The sequence below is a fragment of the Schistocerca gregaria genome, chromosome 4 (assembly GCF_023897955.1).
Source record: "Schistocerca gregaria isolate iqSchGreg1 chromosome 4, iqSchGreg1.2, whole genome shotgun sequence".
Classification (NCBI taxonomy): Eukaryota; Metazoa; Arthropoda; class Insecta; order Orthoptera; family Acrididae; genus Schistocerca; species Schistocerca gregaria.
Genome location: NC_064923.1, coordinates 424966787 through 424988944, shown reverse-complemented (window position 1 = coordinate 424988944; position 22158 = coordinate 424966787).

Below are 22158 nucleotides of genomic sequence, written 5' to 3'. Positions count from 1 at the left end.
GGGAGGAGGGGGAGGGGAGGGGGTGCTGTAACAAACTGTGATCCCTCTCTCCAGACCCGAATCCTGGATCTGTGTCTGATGACAGCTGACGATGTCTCCCACAGTAGGACACGAAATTTTAGGCAGAGAAATACACCACAAGACACCGCGTAATACGCGAAACCAAAGTCAAGGAGGATGTAAGGAACGACTATGATAAACCCATGGTGATGAAAATCGATGATGCTTTCAGTAACTAGACTCGGAATCGGGATACTATAGTTCCACCTATCCAAGTCCACCTATTCAGATACAGAACTTCCCCTGTTTTCCCCAAATTGGCAAGACAAGTGCCAGTATGGTTCAAATGGCTCTAAGCACTAAGGGACTTAACATCTGTGGTCATCAGTCCCCTAGACTTAGAACTACTTAAACCTAACTAACATAAGGACATCACACATGCACATTCTCGAGGCACGATTCGAACCTGGGATAGTAGCAGCTGCGCGGTTCCGTGCTGAAGTCCCTAGAACCGCTCGACCACAGCGGCCAGCCCAGAATGGTTCATTTGGAAAGTACTTGGCCCATATTTCTCCTAAAAATCACCTGAATTTCTGTTCCATCTCTAATGACGTCGTTCCCGGCGAAACATTTTACCTAAATCTTCCTTCCGTCTCATCTTTTGCCCTGCGATGATACTGAAAGTCAGTATTAGTGACACAAATGATTAGCATAACCAAGTACCAGACGTTGATCTTGAGAGCCACTGATTTTCCTTCGTGTTTCACTCCAGCTGACTGAGAGGACGGTGCTTTAATCCCGTCCCAGGAGGAAATGGTTGGCAGTACCGGAGATGGAACCTGTGAGCTCCCTGTGGCAGTAAGATACGCTGACCACTGGACGACGAAGGTCTCCCTAAATAATGCGAACGCAGATTGCTTGTCAGGTGAGGAGGCAACGCCCCCTGCGCTGGCCGGGGGCGGCTCTGCGGGGTGGAACTGATTGTCGCACGCTGGGCGGCATACGTCAGGCCGGCGGCCGAGATTCATGGCCGGCGGGCCCGCAACTAGCCGCCTGAACTGACACGCCCGCGCGCGGGTCGCTGACCTGCTCGCCTCCACGTGCGGTTCCCGCTGCGAAATCTGATCATCCCCACCCAGTACGGCCTCGAGTTTCACAGTTACAAGTGTCCCCTCCCTGTGCATTATGCAGACGTCGGGACGAACCGCGCGAGGGCTATAACTACATCAGTGGAGAATATTCAACAGAAATCAGAGTGAAACGGTAGGTGCGTCAAGCCAGAGCAACAGGACCTCTAATGTTCTAAACTGATGGAAAAAAATCGCGACATAAACCAATGCTGGTAGGCTTGTTTACATCCGAATGATGGTGTCTGTTCAGTTTTCGTGCCAGTCACGTAAGAAAGGCGTTAGTAGTGCCAATATAATGATGCAAATCATGTTTGATTTTAACACACGCTGCAGTGGTCGTGAGAGTTACTGCCTCTGTGACTGGCCGTGTTGATTTGATGTTACTCAAGAGTGCCTTTAAGGCGACAAAGACGCCATTGTCAGCTCCACATAGACGTTGAACAAGGCCGTGAAATAGGTCTATGAAAAGGTAAATATTCCTTCCAAGATACTGCAGAAGGACTAGGCAGGAATGTAACCAGTGTACATGACTGATTGCAGCGGTAGTCACGGCATGTACGGTCGCGGGAAGATAGGACTCCGGACGCCCACTTGGCACTACCGAGATAGAAAACCATAATGTTCGGCGTATGCCTCTGGCGCATCGTACTGCATTTGCAGCAGTAATTTGAGCAGTAGCTGGCACCACAGTAATATTTATTCATTACAGAGGGGGGGGGGGGGGGGGAAGGGACGAAACAGCGAGGTCATCGGTCTCATCGGATTAGGGAACGATGGGGAAGGAAGTCGGCCGTGCCCTTTCAAAGGAACCATCCCAGCATTTGCCTGGAGCGATTTTAGGGAAATCACGGAAAACCTAAATCAGGATGGCCGGCCGCGGGATTGAACCGTCGTCCTCCCGAATGCAAGTCCAGTGTGCTAACCACTGCGCCACCTCACTCGGTCCACAGTAATAAAACCAACTGTTACAAATCGGTTACTTCAAGTACCGCCCCGAACGAGAAGCCCTGTTAAGTACATACAGTCCACTGATACCAAACCCTGTCATTTTCGACTTCAGTCGTACAAAGGGAAAGCTCACTGGAGGGCAGGTTGTGTTTTGTGGTGAAAACGGGCTCTGCCTTGGTTCCAGTGACGGCTCTGTGTTGATCAAAAAGAAGCCAGCTGAGGACCTGCAACCAAACTGTCTGCATGCTACACACACTTAACACCTACCTGGACTTATGGTCTGAGGTGCGATTTTGTATGATACCAAGAGCACTCTCGTGGTTATCGCACGCACACTGATGGGAAATTTATACTTTAGTCTGGTGATTCTACCTGTTGTGGTGCCATTCATGAGCGGCATACAAAAGGGTGCTTTTCAACAGGATAACGCTCGTCCAAATACCTCTGTTGTAATTCAACATGCTTTGCAAAGAGTCGACATACTGCCTTGGTCTGCTCGAATACCAGGTCTCTCTCCAGTTGAGCACATACGGAACATCATCGGATGACAATTCCAGAGTAATCCACAAACATGATTTACCGTCCCTGCATTGACCAACGAAGTGCACCAGGCATGGAACTCCGTCTCACAAACGGACACCTGTACAAAACAATGTATGCTTGCATTCAACATTCTGCCGGCTACACCTGTTTTTAATGTACCAGCATTTCGCAGTTGCAATGGCTTACCTCGCCCTTAATCTGTGATCTTCCAGTGGTAATCACTGAAATAGGTTACCTAGACAAATAATTCCTGAAATTACATTACACTACAATAATTATTTTAGGTGTTGCGATTTTTTCCCGTCAGTGTATTATGATAAAGCAGGCAGAGCGGTATGGATGTTACTGTGATTATGCATGCACCACCGGCAGATCTGTCAAAGTAGCCCCTTACACTTTGCCCTTGATCTTTTTTTTATCTTTCACGCGGACTTGGCTAAATTTTTAAATTTGTTAATTGGCTTAATAAAAGTGAAATACATCCAAACCGATTGTGCAGTAAGACTGGAAGCAAGAAATATACTCGAAGGAAAAAGAAAGAAAAAAACGACGCACCATGAATTATCCAAATGGGACGGAAGTCGGTAGGTGAATGTAATGTGGTCTCATGTGTTCCTGAGGGACATCGTATGACGTTAGGCAAATTCGCAAGTTAAATGTCAACAATCTCGATCTGGTTTGAGGGCTCTGTCCATAATTCTTCAGACTTTCTGAATTGCGGAGAGATGCTGCGAACTTTTGGGCTGAGGTAGGGTTTGGCAAGCACAAAGATAAGCAGTAAAAACACTTGGTGTTTGAGCGCCCGCATCTCGTGGTCGTGCGGTAGCGTTCTCGCTTCCCACGCCCGGGTTCGATTCCCGGCGGCGTCAGAGATTTTCTCTGCCTCGTGATGGCTGGGTGTTGTGTGATGTCCTTAGGTTTGTTAGGTTTAATATCTTACTGAAATGTAAGCCCATTATGGCTTTCCATGAAGGGAAAACAAAAAAGAAACGTTCGTAGAATATTGTCGAATTACTGCTGGGCTGTAAATATGCCATGGATGGCAACCAATAGGGTAATGCTATGAGAAAAATGGCAGCCCAGAGCGTCACTCCCGGGTATTGGGGCATACGGTGGGCGACTGTAGGATTGGTGTCCCATTGCTCTTTGAGGCGTCTGCAGATAATTATTCTCTGATTGCTGGAGCTCATTTCGAAGTGGGGCTCAGTACTGAAGATAATTCTACTCCCGTCAATGAGATTTCAGACGAAGACTTGTCTGGAGACTCATCAGTAAATGGTGGGATATCAGCCTGAATATTGCCTACCATACTGCGCGTCAACCACGATTGACAGTCCATTGTGCCATTTCTTTTCATACAAGGACCCTGTTAGATTGTCATCTACGACACACTTCTAGCACAGTGGTGTGTCGACGATTTTCTACGCCCCGTTTTACTACCTTCATGGTAAGCCACCCTAAGCTTACATTTCAGCAATATAGTGACTGCTCACAGACCGTGAGCGTTTCTGCAGCTTGTCTCCCTGCTTGCCTTATCCTACTTTTGTCAGCAGGGTCCTCGGATCTCTTCCCAATTGAGAATGTTTGTAGCATTACGGGCAGGGATCGCCAACAAGTTCGGGATTTTGACGATCTTAAGTACCAATTGGACAGAATGTGGCACGATATGACTACCGAGGACAACCAACAACTCTGTCAATCAATGCCAAGCCGAATAACTGCTTCTATGAGAGTCAGCTGTGGATCAACACGTTATTGACTTAATTTCTGAAGCTCTTTCTCTTGAATAAATCATCCAGTAATTCTGAAACTGTAATCATTTGTTTCTCTCTACATGTAATGATGTATGGCCCATCCAGATCAGGTTTAAACATTTACCAATGTGGTTAGCAAAGAATTTGACTTTTGGCACTTAAGCATTTATCAGAGATTTACTCTAACTGGAATAATAACAAAATAGGTAACACGTAAGTGAGACCTACTCCTAATGATGTTAGAGTACCAGATGACCGAACAATGCAGCCGATGACCAGTGGCAGAGCATACTTTTGTTTACAAGACGCTTCAGCTTAGGTGAACAAGGTGTAACTGTCTATACAGACAAGAACTGAAACATGCCCTCCACCTTTACTGCTTGCATTCTCCACCCTCGCGTGTTATATCCATTGACATTATCCTGACTGATTGCCAGGTATGACATGATGGAGTACAACGACATCAAAAGTCTATGCCGGGCCGTGACCTGTCAAGAAGGCACTGTACCAGATGACTTTTTTTCCTGGAGGAAATTTTTTTGTCTGGACCGACCCTTAGTGCTCCACAGGCTATTTAGCAAATCCTCCCAGCAAGTACTGGGGGTAGATAAAAATGTTGGAATGATGTGAGATACGTTCGCTGGAACATAAATGCAGATGCTAGACAAACCTGCAGGAGGCACTGTTGTATCTGATCACGAATGGAACCTGTGCGGTGACGTCAGGTCTCAATACGATGCAAGTGCCAGTCAGGGTCAGGGCAGTGTTCTGTGTGGTTGTGAGTGCATTATTCGGAGCTAAGTGAATTCGAACGTGGGAAATGCTGTTCTCACGGTGGATGCTCCCGGAGCCAAGGAAGCCGTAGTGTTTGGTGTTTCAAGAGGTATGTTGTTCTTGTTGTTGTGGTCTTCAGTCCTGAGACTGGTTTGATGCAGCTCTCCATCCTACTCTATCCTGTGCAAGCTTCTTCATCTCCCAGTACCTACTGCAACCTACATCCTTCTCAGTCTGCTTAGTGTAGTCATCTCTTGGTCTCCCTCTACGATTTTTATCCTCCACGCTGCCATCCAATACGAAATTGGTGATCCCTTGATGCCTCAGAACATGTCCTACCAACCGATCCCTTCTTCTGGTCAAGTTGTGCACAAACTTCTCTTCTCCCCAATCCGATTCAATACTTCATTAGTCATGTGATCTACCCAACTAATCTTCAGCATTCTTCTGTAGCACCACATGTCGAAAGCTTCTATTCTCTTCTTGTCCAAACTATTTATCGTCCATGATTCAATTCCATACATGGCTACACTCCATACAAATACTTTCAGAAATGACTTGCTGACAAATCTATACTCGATGTTAACAAATTTCTCTTCTTCAGAAACGCTTTCCTTGCCATTGCCAGTCTACATTTTATATCCTCTCTACTTCGACCATCATCAGTTATTTTGCTCCCCAAATAGCAAAACTCCTTTACTACTTTAAGTGTCTCACTTCCTAATCTAATTCCCTCAGCATCATTCGACTTAATTCGACTACATTCCATTATCCTCGTTTTGCTTTTGTTCATGATCATCTTATATCCTCCTTTCAAGACACTATCCACTCCGTTCAACTGCTCTTCCAAGTCCTTTGCTGTCTCTGACAGAATTACAATGTCATCGGCGAACCTCAAAGTTTTGATTTCTTCTCCATCGACTTTAATACCTACTCCGAATTTTTCTTTTGTTTCCTTTATTGCTTGCTCAATATACAGATTGAATAACATCGGGGAGAGACTACAGCCCTGTCTCACTCCCTTCCCAACCACTGCTTCCCTTTCATGTCGCTCGACTCTTATAACTGCCATCTGGTTTCTGTACAAATTGTAAATAGCCTTTCGCTCCCTGTATTTTACTCCTGCCACCTTCAGAATTTGAATGAGAGTATTCCAGTCAACATTGTCAAAAGCTTTCTCTAAGTCTACAAATGCTAGAAACGTAGGTTTGCCCTTCCTTAATCTAGCTTCTAAGATAAGTCGTAGGGTCAGTACTGCCTCAAGTGTTCCAACATTTCTACGGAATCCAAACTGATCTTCCCCGAGGTCGGATTCTACTAGTTTTTCCATTCGTCTGTAAAGAATTCGCGTTAGTATTTTGCAGCTGTGACTTAGTAAACTGATAGTTCGGTAATTTTCACATCTGTCAACACCTGCTTTCTTTGGGATTGGAATTATTATATTCTTCTTGAAGTCTGAGGGTATTTCGCCTGTCTCATACATCTTGCTCACCAGATGGTAGAGTTTTGTCAGGATTGGCCGGGGGCTTTGTTTCGACACTTTCAGTGCTCTGTCGAACTCTTCACGCAGTGTCGTATCTCCCATTTCATCTTCATATACATCCTCTTCCATTTCCATAATATTGTCCTCAAGAGGTACTGAATCCAAAATTTATACTTCACACAGAGAAACAAAACAACTTAAGCTGCTACGTTAGAACACGGACGAAAGTGTGTGTTGAGCGGTCGTGACAGACAGTCACTGAAAAGGATTGTGACGAAAAGTAAGACGACAGTAGCTGCATGTCACTGCAGAAATGTCGCAATTGTGAACCCTATCAGCACCAAAATAACAGGAAGGGAGATCCGGGAAACAGGGAATTTAGATAGTCGAGGATACTATACACTTCCAGCTACGGCAGATGCAATATGTGACTTGCTGCAGAGTACCTGGACACGCTGGAATCAAGGGGAATGAGGAAGCTGACAACAGAGCTACAGAAACCTGTCATGAAGACGCAGTTCAACATAACGTCCCCCTGCGGGATATCGAGTCATGGGTAAGAAACAGAGTGGTGTCTGAGTGGGAAATACAGAGTCTGGAAGCAGCCAACAACAACTGCTGTGGGTCAAGCCAACTATTCGACCATGACATACTTCATGTCATTCTCAAAGAACGGACGGACTACCACTCACTCGCTTTCTTGTCAGACGTTGCCCACTGACACGTGCTTATTTCCTGCGGCACCAATTCGACCAGCTGCCCAAATCTAGATCCGTGACGAGGCCATTTTCGGACTATTTCAGGTGCGTAATGATAACGCTGTCTCACAAGACAACTCCGTGACCTTGAAAATAGTCAACATCTCAAGCTGTTGACGCCTCTTTTTACCCTATTAGGAGCGGAATGAACAATAATGCACTGTGGTGACCGCGCAATCTGCCGCAGAGAACTGTGACTCTAATCTTTTACGTACCTCCGGTTATTTGTACGTGTACGATATTACATTGGCTTCCGACCATGTCTTTTGATTGCTGTTTTTTTTTCAGACAGTGTATTTTTGTCCCGGCTGACAAGTAAGGCTTTATCCATAATCTGTTCAACTAATGTCGAAAGCAGATTTTAGCACCACGTCGCTCACAAATTTATGTCACAGTCACTTGCTGGCTCAAAAAATGGCTCTGAGCACCATGGGTCTTAACTTCTGAGGTCATCAGTCCCCTGGAACTTAGAACTACTTAAACCGAACTAACCTAAGGACATCACACAAATTTATGCCCAAGGCAAGATTCCAATCTACGACCGTAGCGGTCGCTCGAATCCAAACTGTAGCGCCTAGAACCGCACGGCCACTTCGGCCGGCACTTCTAAATGATGACACCTTGTTAATAAAGAGTTAGTATCTCGAAGTTGTGGAGAGTGATCTCAAAGAAAAAAATTTAAAGCTCATAATGATTTTAACACTTGCCGTCGTTGTTCCTGCTTTTCTCTAGCTGCCCTTGTCACCGAAATACAAAATAAATTAACCACAACCCATATACATTACATGTTCTAAATGGCCACACAAACTTTCACTTCTTGCCCCCTGGTACACCTACGCACTGCTTCCGCCTCCACCGTCAAATCTCTTCCAGATATATTGTTCTTGCTAGCTATCGACTCACTGAGTATGGGAAGTATGGTGGATGCTTACAATTTATATGTAAAATTTCGCTGTTTCTATTGATTGTTCTTCAGTGCCACAAATCTCGGACTCACACCGACTGTCGATAGTTTCATCCATTGAAACTCAATCGTCGAAGAGATACTTTGCAAGGCTCAAGATATCACAATGATTTACATTCTACATCTATCTACATCTACATCCATACTCCGCAAGCCACCTGACGGTGTGTGGCGGAGGGTAACCTGAGTGCCTCTATCGGTTCTCCCTTCTATTCCAGTCTTGTATTGTACGTGGAAAGAAGGATTGTCGGTATGCTTCTGTGTGGGCTCTAATCTCTCTGATTTTATCCTCATGGTCTCTTCGCGAGATACACGTTGGAGGGAGCAATATACTGCTTGACTCTTCGGTGAAGGTATGTTCTCGAAACTTTAACAAAAGCCCGTACCGAGCTACTGAGCGTCTCTCCTGCAGAGTCTTCCCCTAGAGTTTATCTATCATCTCCGTAACGCTTTCGCAGTTACTAAATGATCCTGTAACGAAGCGCGCTGCTCTCCGTTGGATCTTCTCTATCTCTTCTATCAACCCTACCTGGTGCGGATCCCACACTGCTGAGCAGTATTCACGCATTGGGCGAACACGCGTACTGTAACCTACTTCCTTTGTTGTCGGATTGCATTTCCTTAGGATTCTTCCAATGAATCTCAGTCTGGCATCTGCTTTACCGACGATCAACTTTATATGATCATTCCATTTTAAATCACTCCTAATGAGTACTCCCAGATAATTTATGGAATTAACTGCTTCCAGTTGCTGACCTGCTATTTTGTAGCTAAATGATAAGGGACCTATCTTTCTATGTATTCGCATCACATTACACTTGTCTACATTGAGATTCAATTGCCATTCCCTGCACCATGCGTCAATTCGCTGCAGATCCTCCTGCATTTCAGTACAATTTTCCATTGTTGCAAGCTCTCGATACACCACAGCATCATCTGAAAAAAGCCTCAGTGAACTCCCGATGTCATCCACCAGGTCATTTATGTATATTGTGAATAGCAACGGTCCTATGACACTCCCCTGCGGCACACCTGAAATCACTCTTACTTCGGAAGACTTCTCTCCATTGAGAATGACATGCTGCGTTCTGTTATCTAGGAACTCCTCAATCCAATCACACAATTGATCTGATAGTCCGTATGCTCTTACTTTTTTCAAATGAAGGCAGTCCGCAACGTGATTCTTTCTTAAAAATTATTAACATTCAGAGTTTGTCAAATGAAATTTTTATGTACGTTAATTACAGTGCCTTTCAAACCATAACGGAATTCATCCTAATACGTGAGTAAACCAGACAAGAATGTGTAAGACAAAATGCAGAAATAGGATGTGTGTTTCCTAAAACCTTATAAAGAGCGACCTCTGAGTATAAGTCAACACGAGAGACAGTTGATCTGGAATGCCAAGTAATGAATTACAAACAGTGCTAAGGATATTCACAGAAGAAGGTGTCAGTGGACTCAGTGAAGTAACAAAGGCAGCTTAGAGGATATGGAGGTGGAGTAGGCTACATTCTTGGCTTTGGAGCTTCGTTGCTGGAGGGGAAGGGCAGCCGGAGAGTTCAAAAATAATAAAACAACCAGCTGGGAGCATTAGGTGCGCTTATAATTATGAGCTGTTGTTATTATTTTTGTTATATCAAAAAACGAAGAAAATGTGTTTACTATGCTGTACTTTGTGTTTCATCACTAGTCGGACACTTCCTAAATGTCTAGAAGTGCGGGATATTTCGGTGGATAGTTCGAGTAGATCCCAGTATAGCTGCTTTTTGAAGGTGACATATAGATGCTTTATCATTGCACAAGATTTTCAAGTGCCCACTAAGATCCTCTTGCACTTCTCCCAATGTTCCTACAGCCCTAGGGGCCACTTTCACTGGTTTACGATGAATTCGCAGTAGTTCAGTTTTCAAGTCTTCATATCTGGCAAAGTTTTTCAGGCTGTTTCTAGCTGATTTTGACATCCCCATGGATCATAAAGCCAATAATCCACGTTCTTTTTCTGCATAGCTGCGACGTCTGTTGTATTGCGTTCCAGCATTCGATCTTTCTGAAGTTACAAGTCCCACAGTAACTTGACACATTAGTTTTAGAGACGTTCTTCTTTTTTGTGGTCCCACCATTCCTTTCGAGAAGGACAGAAGGTAATTTTGAAATACGATCCAGAGGATCATTCGTGCCGAATCATTATACTTCTGCTTGTAATCATTCTGAAGGATCTTTTGTAACAACTTAAAATAAGGACAGATGTTTCATCACCCTCTTTGCAGAGTGTGTACTTTGAGTCTTTTCCTGATTTCTGGATTCTGTACATAATGGCGTTAATTCTCGTTTCTTGGTTTTTGTGCAACAAACCTAAGTCCTTCCGTTTCCTTCTTTAGGGTTTCCTTTCTTAGCCTAGACAATGCTGTTCTTCATATATTTTGCCTTCAATCTTCTCTAAAAGAACTGCACATGCAATGTTTTATTAGACAGTCTGTCATTCCGTCATTGGAATACAGTTTCCCGGTATTGATATTTGGTGTATTGCAACTGAAGTGACTTTCTGTAGTTGATTTCAATCTCAACTGATACTTTGCTATCTTTCAAATAGGCTGTCAATGCGTGTTTATCTTCTTCCACTGCCTCATTTGCGAGAGTACTGTAAAGCTTTTTTTTATGGGGAAGTACAGCCTACTGACGTAACTACGAGGGGAGTGCAAGATGAACTGTTATTTTCCCGTCGTAATTATTCACCTCTACTGCCGTCCGCTTTAAATTGCCTGAAATGTATATGCCGGCAGGTGTAGCCCAGGTTTTGAATGCCTTGATGGCATTGCCTCCATTCAGTTTTCTTACCAATTTTTTCTTATCATTTTGGGTGTATTCCTTGATGACCACACTTTTTATGTGGCCATGGTCGATGCTGTATAACCGAAAAATGCGTAGAAGTTTTGGGCTTCTGTCTGGTGGTACTCGATGGCTTGTCTATTTGCCATTGCGACGTTATCGGAGACTTCCCCTTCTTTAGGACCAATGTGGCGCACTTCCGTAATGCTGATTTCATTGGCGAAGACTTGAACTGTATTCCTCGGTGTCTGAGTTTCCGTTTCAGATTTTCGACAGAGGTTCACATCATCCATGTACAGATGGGCAATCCGGCTTCCACATCCACCTAGTAAGGCATCACGGGGTGGAAAGACACATTAGAATGTACGACTTCTCTATTTCTTTTAAAATAAATGTTTATGGAAAGTAATTTCGCTAAAAAATATGGAAAAAGTTTTTTAAACATTGTCTCGAATCAACCTATTTTAAATGGATTGGCACAGTGTTGGCATAGGTATGTGAGCCAAATCAGCGCAGCTGCAGCGAATTTTTATATGGAAAAATTCAAAGATACAGTCCTTCAGAGAGAGAAGAGAAAATCGTCATGTGAGTTTCGGTGCATTTACATCATTTTATTTTTTCTTGTCATAAATCTTCCGATTAGTTTGATGCAGCCCAACACGAATTCCTCTGTTTTTGCCATCCTCTTCACTTCAGAGTAGCACTTGCATCCTACATCCTTAGTTGTTTCTGATACATTCGTTAAACATTGGAATACCTTGGATAAATCATTCAGACCATTGACTACAGACTTGGCGAAGAAGTGAACGACGCCAGATCCTAGAACATTGGGATGGGATTCAGTTCTTCAAGGCCATTACAATAAAAATTCGGTATCCAAAAATGCGAAAACCTAATACTATAAAATAACTACAAAAATCACAAGCGCCTTATGCAGGAGAGTAGATTGCTACACATAACGTAGAAGAAACGGAAATAATTGGAAAAAGATAGGAGGTGCCTTCGAAACGTTTGGAATGGAGGAATAATTAGAGTTTAATGTCTCGTCGACAGCGTGGTATTTACAGACAGCGAACAAGTTCAATTACGAAAGCATGTAGAAGGAAGCCGGCCGTGCCTTTTCAAGGGAGCATTACGCATTTGCCTGGAGCAATTTGGGGAAATCATGGAGAACTTAAATCTCGATGGATGGTGTGGGATATGAACCGTCGTCCTCCAGAATGCGAGTCCAGTGTGCTAATCATTGCACCACCTCGCCATGGACGATAATGGCAATTACAAATCACGAATCAACAAAGAACTGTATCAAACAATGTCCCACCTATCAGATCCAATCTGGAGAATGTGCGTCAGTTTCTTTGAAAAGCTGAAAAGAATGGTGCACAATAGATGACCTAAAAAAATTCTAGGCTTTCACTGATAAAAGTAATATAAATCCATGGATGAAAAATATTGAAAAACAGGAACATAACTGAAGAATACATTTGAAACGAAGAAAAATTCTGAACCAAAATAAGAAAAACTTCAGACTGGATTCCAGCAGAAACCGTTGTGCTCAGCGACTGTGAAATTATTATGATCAAGGATGAACACAGCAGTCAATCACGGAAGAACCTATATTTTATTGCAGATCTAATTATACTTCAGCTACAGTACAGCCATCATCTTTGCGTTTAGTACTGAGTCATATAGACCCATACAGTTTGAATAAGTACATGTTGTTAAAACCGTCTAGAAATATCCATAGCTCAATTCTCACTGTAATTTATACGCGACTGATTGCTGTGTTTTTCCCTGATCGCTAACTATAAAACTTCAATGGTTTTTCAAGAAGAAAAGGGGAAATGTGGAAGAATCTTCACCCAGGAGCTACAGAATTAAAAAAGTATTAGGAAGATAAGGAGAAGAATCTCTCTCGTGGTGCACAGTCGGCCATAGTAGAGACAAGAAGAAGTAGGAGGAGGAGGAGGAGAAGTAACTGATGATTCAGCACTTAGGCAAAGTAAGGCCAGAGAAGAAAAGGAAAGAGAGAACAACTTTCTTCAAAGGCGATTGGAATTGTATAACTATAATGGACGTCTACTTCAGGTAATGTTCATGGAGGAAAACATCAGAGATAAATATTACGCGCATTAAGACCAGACACGTAAGCGACGTAAGGGCAATTACGCCCACCAGAGTTGAATAACTGGAAAGGTTTTGGTGGCCAGAAGTACGTGTGTGGGGGAAGGGACAGCAGAGGCCCTCAGCTCTGCTCATCCCCAGCAGACCGAACTTCCGCTGCGTCAGCCGCCACGTGGTCAGACTGCCGCCTACCGCTAAACATCTCGCCAAGATGTTACCCCCACGTGTCTTCTTTTTTCCTTTCTTTTTCGACGGGGGCACGTCTTTCTCTTTGACGAGCAGATTTAAAGAAGCTGCCAGTTTCGAAGCGTCTGGAAGAGGCCGTGCTTTGAATCTTGTTATCCAGCGGTGGAAAAACGCGTACCTCAGAGCACCTGTGCACCATATGGTACAAAGACCTTAACAGAAATCGATAAATCAGATTCACCCTTATTGAACGAAGGTGAACTACATTGTAGAAAAAAATGTTTTGCTGACATATTTGACGGACACATTAATGATGTGGATCAACTAGTTATCTGCTTGTTCTCTTCCCTGAACCATTCATACTGCAGTTTTCGCTATGGGGACACCATAAGTTTGCTTTTTTGTCAAATATCGACAACACTGGTGATCCGTTCCAGCTGTCTGATACAGAATATTTGCAACATAAAGAAGCAGCCAGTCACAATTTGGTTTTATTTCACACAGAATGAATTCAAGTAAGTTGAAGCAACTTGTACGTTCCCAGAATTAATATTTTTACCCAACAAACGCCTGTGTGTAATTGTGTGTACCTAAAACAACGTACAATGTGTTCTAGTCATAAACCAAGCAATCCATTAAAGAGTTGTCTTTTCTTTGTATAGTGGAGAGATTTATTATAGTACAGATTTTGTAACTTTGTTTCTATATATGTTATTTATTTGCTTTTTTAAAGTTGTTTTTTCTTCCTTTGACGTAGTGTAATTGCGCATTTATTAATACGCTATTTAATTTATTAGTTTTTCACGATCATGATGATGTGTAATTATGGCTGTAAACCATTGCGCTCTGAGCTAAATGAAATGAGCTTTAGGAATGTATTACGAGGCAGCTTGTTGAAACTCCAACAAAGGAGTCTGTGGTCAAAGTAGGGGACGAATTGTCGTGTTCGGCTAGTGCGGCTCTGCGGTGTCCAGAGTTGCTATTATTTTTTTTTAGATAATGAAGTATATACTGGTTGTTACGGGAAGGAAAGAAAACATTGTATCAAAATAAATAATTATGTTGTGTACAATGCTTAGCTATTGGGTTTGAGATATGCAAGGCCTATTCGGAAAGTAAGTTCCGATCGGTAGCGAAATGGAAACCACTGTGAAAACCCGATGAAGTTTTGGTAGTGTCTCTAATATGCTGGTCGAAAGCGGCACGTTTCGCATTTCACTTCTGAGACCACAACGAACTCGTAAAGATGCCTAGAAAACAGTGTATCAAGGCCTGGTGAGAGATTTCGCCTGATGTCGGCAGCCCGCATAACGTAACTGTCAAGCTTTTCGTTCTTCAAGACAATTCTCCACCGCACTACGCTGTGGCAATGAAGATGATTATGTAAAGGTTCCAGTGGGAAGTGTTTGGTCATCGATATCACAGCCCATAACTGGCTCATTCTGAGTTTCATCTCTGCTCACATGAAATGCTGGCTATGAAGACTACATTTTGGCACAGACAACGAGCTATCAGGCGATCGTAGAGAATTAGCGTGAAGTACAGGCGGTTGCCTTTTACCACAAGGGTATTGAAAAGTTGGTACAACTCTATGTCAAATGTCTTAAGTCGGAGCACTGATCACGTATTATCATATTATTAAAAATTGTTACTCTGTCTGTGCTGTGGATAATTATGAAAAACTTTGATAATTATATATTTGATCACGTAAATTATTTGATAATACATCTCCAAAAAGATTAACAGTATTTAAAGTGGGTCGTTGCACCTTTAAATTTTCAACTACATAAAGAAATGGGCGAGTTTAATACTGCTTTTTACATATATATTACGTATCATAAATAATTAGTTTGTGTCACTAAAACCAATCCATTTATTAAGGTACTCTAGAGATCAACAACCAACAAAAGACTATGAAATTTGTTAGATACCTTGAGTAAAGACAATATTTTTTTTTTTTTTGCCTTTTGTTTCCTGTTTGTTAGTCCGTTTGTAAGATTATCCTTCATATTATACACATTCAAATTCGTTACTCACTTGCCTTGTAGGATACACTGTTTTAAAGGGTGGTTCGTTAAGGCTACTTCAGCTACAGTAACGTTTTCTTGATTACTGATATATGAACTTTTAGATGTGGAAACATAACCAGAGTCGAGAAATTCCTCAAGCAGTCAAGATTTCTTTTTTCATTTCGAATTTAAAGTTATTATCTTTTGTTTAAAGATGTTGTTTAAGCTGAAAATAACAATAACAAAACATTCACCTCGCCCATTGCCAATCATCTGTCTATTCAACCATTATAACCATACCAAAAGTTCATGGATGAATACATAGAACATGCATGCACATAATATTTCTGCACACTCTAGTCCCATTCCAGCCTAAACAGTTGTGAATATAACATCACATAATTTGTATTTTCTATTATATTTATTTCGTGGTTCATTAGTTAACCAAGCACTAAGTTCCATTACCAGTTACTTCTTATACGAGGCCTATTCGGAAAGTAAGGCCCGAGCGTTCGCAAAATGGAAACCCCTCTGAAAATGAAGAATGTTGTATTTGCAACACTTAGCTACATGTTCAAGCTACTTCTCTACATTGTCCTCTCCCCGATTTAGACATTTGTTGTAGCGTTGTACCAACTTAGAAATACACTCGCCATAGAAGCAAGCCGCCTGTGCTTCCTTTCAATTCTCTATGCTGGTCTACTGCTCGTTGTCTGCGCCAGAGAGAAAGCAATCTCTATTATTTTCATCTACATCTTCCTTTATACTCCGCAAGCAACCCAACTGTGTGTGGCGGAGGGCACTTTACGTGCCACTATCATTACCTCCTTTCCCTGTTCCTGTCGCGTATGGTTCGCGGGAAGAACGACTGCCGGAAAGCCTCCGTGGATGCTTGAATCTCTCTAACTTTACATTCGTGATCTCCTCTGGAGGTATAAGTAGGGGGAAGCAATATATTCTATACCTCATCCAGAAACGCACCCTCTCGAAACCTGAGCAGCAAGCTACACCGCGATGCAGAGCGCCTCTCTTGCAGAGTCTGCCACTTGAGTTCGCTAAACATCTCCGTAACGCTATCACCCTGACCAAATAAAACTATGACGAAACGCGCCGCTCTTCTTTGGATCTTCTCTATATCCTCTGTCAACCCGACCTGGTAAGGATCCCATACTGATGAGCAATACTCAAGTATACGTCGAACGAGCGTTTTGTAAGCCACCTCCTTTGTTGATGGACTACATTTTCTAAGGACTTTCCCAATGAATCTCAACGTGGCACCCGCCTTACCAACAATTAATTTTATATGATCATTCCACTTCAAATCGTTCCGTACGCATACTCTCAGATATTTCAGAGAAGTAACTGCTACCAGTGTCTCTTCCGCTATCATATAATCATACAATAAAGGATCCTTCTTTCTCTGTATTCGCAATACATTCCATTTGTATATGTTGAGGGCCAGTTGCCACTCCCTGCACCAAGTGTCTATCCGCTGCAGATTTTCCTGCATTTCGCTGAAATTTTGTAATGCTGCAACTTCTCTTTATACTACAGCATCATTTGCGAAAAGCCGCATGGAACTTCCGACACTATCTACTAGGTCATTTATATATATTGTGAAAAGCAATGGTCCCATAACACTCCTCTCTTGCATGCCAGAGGTTGCTGTAACGTCTGTAGACATCTCTCCATTGAGAACAACATGCTGTGTTCTGTTTGCTAAAAACTCTTCGATCCACCCACACAGCTGGTCTGATATTCCGTTGTTTATCAGGCGATAGTGCGGAACTGTATCGAACGCCTTCCGGAAGTCAAGGAAAATAGCATCTACCTCAGAGCCTGTATCTAATATTTTCTGGGTCTCATGAACAAACAAATCGAGTTGGGTCTCACACGATCACTGTTTCCGGAATCCACGTTGATTCCTACAGAGTAGATTCTGGGTTTCCAGAAGTCACATCATACGCGAGCAAAAAACATGTTCTAAAATTCTACAACAGATGTCAGATGTCAGAGATATAGGCCTATAGTTTTGCGCATCTGCTCGACGACCCCTCTTGAAAACTGGGACTACCTCTGCTCTTTTCGAATCATTACATATATATTCTAAAACCACACATCGAAATTTCTTAACAATGAAATAAATTCTGTTGATAGATAACTTTATCTGGTAACCGACTGTCAGTCATTATATGACAGATATGACGTAATAGGAACCCCCTCTAAAAATTATCCTACTAGAAACGCCCGTGCTCGTTTAATAAAAGTGTCGCGTGAAATGTTGTAAAATATAATGTACGTAAATTCCGACGTTGCTAAAACCAAGAAAATTTTACCTTTTCACAGATTTAATGTAGTATTATGCTCACTTTGATTGAACAGATTATTAATCTTTATCAAACTAGTGAGGAAGTCTTATACTGGCTTAGAATGCCATAGCATGATCAATAATGACATGTGACCAAATGGACCGCAACACATATCTGTCAGAATCAAAGTTTTGGGCTGTAGTTACGTGAAAATCAATAACAATGATAATTCGCAAGCCAGCCTCAGTACATGTGACAATTGCATTACAAAATCGTTCGATCATTAGATCGCGAGAGATAAGCTTTCTAAGGTTAACAGAGTCAATCATCACTTAACTAATGTCAACGTGTCGTCTGCCGTGTTGCTCATCCATGGTCCACGATTGTATGATCCCCACAATAACTCATAATAACTGTTTCATTGTTATCCTCTTGACAATGCCTACTCGATCGTGGATGCAGCAGGCATGTGCGATGTTCACAGATTTCTTTAGATAACGTATAAGTCAACTAACACGTGGTGAATGCCGACGTCTTCTAATCATAGTTCCAATTTGTTAGTCTCCTGTACGATTACTATTCGAAGCACTTGGCTTACCGTAGTCTACACTATGCAAGTACATCAATACATCTCAGTTTGAATTGGACAATCCCTAGTAGCCTACCCGCTGACCAACTCCTGCTGTCCACACCTGACATCGGACACACTTCAATCAAGGAAGTGGCGATCTCCACATCGCATTTTCAGGATTAATGTTTGTTATGTTGGTCCACGATGAGAAGCAATGTGACACGTTCACTTATTAGCTTCCCTGACCGCAGTGCGCATCTAAACACCAATAAAAGATAGTTTCATAACGGCGGCCATGAGCGCAGGGAGGGTTGCCACTCGTACTTTATAATAAAATATTGTACGTGATTTCGGGCAACTGCTCTGGGTATTTTATGGCAACAATAAAGTACGTGAAAACACCTTATTTCATACAGTTCGATTTTTTATACGATTCAAAGACCACAAAGTAATCGTAATTTTTCGTCTAACGGATTGGCTGAGGAACTGAAGTATGAACATCAGTTTCAAAACTGTTAATGTCAGAGCCTCGATTGAGAAAGAGTGAGAACCCATTAATTTCATGTTCTTTGTAACTAATAAGAGCAAGTGACCGATAGGAGTTTGCTACACTACACGAAATAAGTAAACATCTGTATGTGGATTATTTATCTCACGAAAAGTTATCAGACAGACTCCAAAGTGCTGTTCGTTACATATAGACGCTAGTCGCAACATTTCGTGTCCTTACGAGACGACTGTTGCCAATCTTAGCGATCTAATAGTTATGGCTCTATTCTAACGTGGCAAAGCCTTATGTGTTTCATTTTGTTTGAGTGAAGAGGATTTAGTGCAATAGAGTTCGATTATTCTTTTTTATAGCTTTTTGCAGTAGTGAACCATTGATAAAGGCGACTTTAGAAACCTGAATACTCTCTGCACGCCTACAGAAGCGTTACCTTAATAGTGAAACAAATGAAAAGACAGTTAGTGTATTACACCGAAAAAGTGCGCCAAGTACATTGACACGACGGTACAGAAGACGAAACGATTGTAAAAGTACCAGGCATATTCGGAAGGTAAGATTCGATGGGGTGCGAAATGGAAACCACAGTGAAAATCCGATGAAGCTTTGGACAGATGTGTTGGGCAGTGTCTCTAGTATGCCTGTTGATCGTGTCACGTCTCCCTTTTCTGTTCAGAGTGCACAGTGACCACGTAAAGATGCTTAGAACAGTAGTGTCTCCCGCCAAGTACGAGAGCCTGGTGTGAGATTTCGCCTGATGTCATGCAGCCCGCATAACATCTGTCATACGTTTCCTTCTGCATGACAAATCTCGGCCGCTCTCTGAAGGGGCATTGAAGATGCTCCTGCAGCATTTTCGATGGAAAGTGTTTGATCAGCCACAATAGAACTTGTAACTGACTCTCCGTGAGTTTCATCTCTGTTTACATGAAATGGTAGCTATGAAGACAACGTTCCGGCACAGACTACGAGCTGTAGACCAGCGTAGAGAATTGACAGGAAGCACAGGCGGCTTGCTTCTATGACGAGAGTACTGGAAAGTTGGTATAACGCTACGACAGATATCTAAATCAGAGCCGTGACTATGTAGAGATGTAGCTGGTAGCTGTAGCTGTAGCTAAGTGTTGGAAATAAAACATTTAATGCGTTGCCGCTATTTTAAATACTGACTACGATATGTTGAAGTATATACTAGTTAATATCGACAGGCTATTTTTCAGAAGGGGTCATACCGATTCCATCAATCTGCTCCTTCAACAGCTCTTAGGTATTGTTTGACTAACATAGAATGCAGAGCAGAATTTGTAAGTTGCCAGACATTTGGCACTGTATTTCTGCATACTGTTGTTAAGAAATATTTATATATTCTCATTTCTACGGACACTCTTAGGCGTTCCTCTTACTTAATCTAATAAGTAAATACGCAACAGTTCTTAGGATTCCATGACTCAAACGGTACAAACGGAACCAGCATAGGATCACTTCGTTGCTCGACTGTCTATCCGATTTTTAAGACCCCCCCCCCCCCCCTTACTCAATAAAAGTTGAAATTTATGTCAGACAGTAAGGTCTACGATCGCACAGCTATATGGAAAGTATAAGGATCTAAGTCAATGCAGACGAAAGATACGGTAATTTATGTCACATATTTTTATTCTGGAAACACGCTCTTTAAAAACTGTTAAATACTTCCTGTAGGCCTATACTAATGAAATTTGCCAAGAACCAAAGTTTCACAAAAGAAGTAAAGCAAAAGATTGGAAAATAGTTAATTTCTAATTAGATCACAAAAGTTTTTCTTCAGTCAGCCTGATCGTCTGCTCTCGTCTGTCGAGACCCTTTTCCTCATCAGGAATGGATAAATATATCAAGTTGAAATTTATGTCAAATGCTAAAGTCAAAGACACTTTAGTCGGGTAAAAAATTTAGCTTTGTGCATCACTGCAGTCAAAAGATACGGCCATTTGCGTCACATATTTTGATACTCGCAATTCTCCCGTCAAAACCTACAGCGTACTTCCCGTTGACCTAGAATCGTAAAATTTTGCAAGAAGCAAGGTTTCACACTACAAGAAAAGGAAAGAATCTTAAACTTGTTAATTTGTAATTATATCATATAACAATACTTTTGGTGGTTGGTTGCCCATCTGTCTGTCTGCTCGTCTGTTTAAGACCCCTTTTCGTCAATAACAGGCAGATCTATCAACTTGAACCTTATAGTCGGATACTAAGGTGAAGGTGTAAGAGATTAGAGCTCCTAAGTCAGTGCAATAAAAGATGCGACTGTCTGTAAAGACAATCTTTTCTCAGGAATAAGTGGAGATATCTAGTTGAAATGGTATGTGAAATACTAAGTCCAAACGCTCCGTTGGCGTTGTAAATAATTACAGCAACATGAAATGCAGTAGAAGATACGGTCATATATGCCACATTTTGATACTCGCAAACTCACATATCAAGACCTGTAAACGAACTATCTACATACTGTTACGTGACAGAACTATTGACGAAACGTGAGAGCAAATTTTTTTCTAATTTCCAATAGTCAGCATTACTCAGTCATATGGAGGTCTCGCTAGCCGCCAGCCAGGAAGTGTAAACATTTCAACACCGATACCGGGTCAGACAAAAAAGGCCACCTCTCCACTCTTAAGACAGACTGAGAACAATACAGCGGAGAATGGTTGGAATAGTGCAGACCTAACACTCTTCGCTACTCCCGTAACGTTACACGAGACACTGGTAGGAGGAGACAATGACTGGCAAAAGTTTGACAAAGCAGTGAAGACCCTGTGAGAAAATTCGTTAACCACATGTAAGGGAACAAACTACTGCTGACAACACAGGAAGAGCAGAATCAATTCGGTCCTTACGAATCACATCTGAAAGCAGAGTCTGTCCTCGGCGACATAAATGCTCTACTCCCACTAGCTTTTGCCACTCGATCAGGTTAGGTCGACGGTGTTCACGTCGTTCGCACTCGATTCTGTGGTTATGCTATGGTAACATCTTTTGCGTGAGCTTGTTCTGGTGTTGGTGTTGCACTTACTGTCCTTCGAGATGATCAAATCCTGAATCCAGTACTGACGTCAAATGGCTCTAAGCACTATGGGACTTAACATCTGAGGTCATCAGTCCCCTTGCCTTAGAACTTCTTAAACGTAGCTAGCCTAAGGACATCACACACATCCATGACCGAGGCAGGATTCGAACCTGCGACTGTAGCAGCAGCGCGGTTCTGGTTTGAAGCGCCTAGAACCGATCGGCCACA